Source organism: Lepidothrix coronata, unplaced genomic scaffold (genome assembly GCF_001604755.1).
Source record: "Lepidothrix coronata isolate B3197 unplaced genomic scaffold, Lepidothrix_coronata-1.0 Scaffold568, whole genome shotgun sequence".
NCBI lineage: Eukaryota > Metazoa > Chordata > Aves > Passeriformes > Pipridae > Lepidothrix > Lepidothrix coronata.
In genome coordinates, this window is record NW_016690748.1 from 11,200 (window position 1) to 13,481 (window position 2,282).

The following is a 2,282-nucleotide window of genomic DNA, read 5'->3' on the forward strand; positions in this document are numbered from 1 at the left end:
CGGATTTTTCCGGCCCTATCCCGGATTTTTCCGGCCCCGCTCACGCTTTTGGAGGCCCAGGGTGAGGAGCAGGGCCCAGCCCAGGAGGCTCAGCCCCAGCAGGACGGACAGAGCGGCCCCGGAGCCGCCCCGGCACCGAGCCCGGCCCAGATCCCGATCCCGATCCCGGTCCCGGTCCCGATCCCGGCCTTGGGGCTCCAGCTCCAGCTCAGCTTTCCCGGGAAAAGCGGCGACGGCTCCGGCGGAGGGGGAAGGTCCGGCCCGGGAAGGGTTTGGAGACCCCGCCAGGGTGTAAACTGGGAGGGAAACCGGGATTAGGGGGGCAAAGCCTGGGCCGGGGGGGCTAATCCGGGTCCTGGGGGGCTAATCCTGGTCCTGGGGGGCTAATCCTGGTCCTGAGCCTGGTCCTGGGGGGCTAATCCTGGTCCCAGGGATCTAATCCTGATCCCAATCCTGGTCCTGGGGGGCTAATCCTGATCCCAATCCTGGTCCTGGGGGGCTGATCCTGATCCCAATCCTGGTCCTGGGGGTCTGAACCTGGTCCTAATCTTGATCCATGGGGTCTAATTCTGGTCCATCAGGAATTAACCCCTAAAATTCCCATTTTGTGATGGAATTAACCCCGAAATTCCCATTCCAAGGTGGAATTAACCCCTAAAATTCCCATTCCAAGATGGAATTAACCCTAAAATTCAGACACTGAGGTGGAATTAGCCCCAAAATTCCCATTCCAAGGTGGAATTAGCCCCCAAATTCCCATTTTGAGGTGGAATTAGCCCCCAAATTCCCGTTTTCCCGGGGGCTCCTCACCCGTTCCGGGTTTGCTCCGAGGGTCCCGCTCCGACTCCGCCAGGGACACGTCGTCGTAATCGTCCTCAAAACTGTCCGGGGACGCTCGAAAACGGGGGAAAAACGGGGAAATCAGGATTTGGGATCGATTGGGGGTCGACTTTGATCCCCTTGACCTTCCGATCCCGCAATTCCAAGGAAGTTTGAGGCTCTCGGGGCTCCGATTTGAGCCTGGGAAGCGTCAAAAATTGGGAATTTTCCTTTTCCCTTCGGGGATTCCCGGGAGGTTTTCCCAAATATTTCTCCCCATATATCGATTTTTTATCCATTTCTATCCCCTTGTTTTCAAATCCCACAAATCCCTTCGGGGATTCCCGGGAGGTTTTCCCATCTTTTTCTCCCTCTGTATTGATTTTATCCCTTTTTATCCCCTCATCTTCCAATCCCACCATTCCCTAATTCATAAAGAATGTATTTATAGAGAGATTTTATTATAAATAATATTAAATATATTAGGTATATCAATATTTATTTATTCATAATAATTTGCAATAGTTTATATAAAACATAATTTTATCTAAGACATAATTTGTAATTATTTTTCTCGTGTACTATAAATACTTCCATAAATGTGATATATTGTTATAAAAATATAACTGAAGTATAAATAATAATAATAGTATAACTGAAGTGTAAATAATAATAATAATTCTGATTATTTTTAATACTAATTTTAAAATAAGTATAATTTTATATCGAGATAAATTTTAAAAGATATATAATTTTATATCCAGATAACGTATAAACGAGAAAACATCAAAGAGAAAATGTAAAATAGAAAACAGAAATTATTAAATATTAAATAATAAATATTAAAATAGAAACGCAAACATAAATACAGTAAATGTCATCTGTATTTTATAATAAATTTTTATGGTTTTATAGATTTTTATATTAAAATTTCTTTTATTATAATATTTTATTATAATATTTCTAAAAAGTCTATCGTATTCTAGAGAATATTATAATAAAATGTCTTTATTTTATAAGAAGATTCCCTTTGATGCCCTCTGGGGTTGGATTTGAGCCTGGAAAGGTGAAAATCCCATTTCCAGGAGCCAGAAATTCCCATTTCTGGGAAATGCCGGGATATTTTGGGCGATTCTTTGCTCGGTTTGGACCCAAAAAGCCAAATTTGGGAGCAAAAACTTCCCGTTCGGAGCCAAAACTGAGGCGGGATCGACCCCGGGGAGGCACCTCTGGGAATTCTGCTTCCCACCCGCCTGAAAAACCCGGGAAAAGGTGGAAAAACAGGGATTTACCTGGTCTGAAGTCGCCCACCGGGGACATTTTCCCGGTGGAGGAGTAAATTCCTGCCAAAAAAAATGGGAAAAAGAAACAAATTTGGGAAAAACTCGGACAAAAACCCCAAATCCAGGGGGGAAAAGCCAAAGAAATCCAAGGGAAATCCCAGAGAAACCCCCAAATCCAGG

The 2,282-nt window shown here is 44.4% G+C and overlaps 1 long non-coding RNA gene across 1 annotated transcript; it reads right to left on the reverse strand.

Moving 5' to 3' along the window:
• Nucleotides 1-192: 192 nt before the first annotated feature.
• On the reverse strand, nucleotides 193-2,267 carry LOC108510244. Its single transcript, XR_001878766.1, has 3 exons — nucleotides 2,112-2,267; nucleotides 811-894; nucleotides 193-296 (listed from the first exon to the last, which is right to left on the reverse strand). It is a non-coding gene; the product is annotated as an uncharacterized LOC108510244 (long non-coding RNA).
• Between the last annotated feature and the right edge of the window lie 15 nt (nucleotides 2,268-2,282).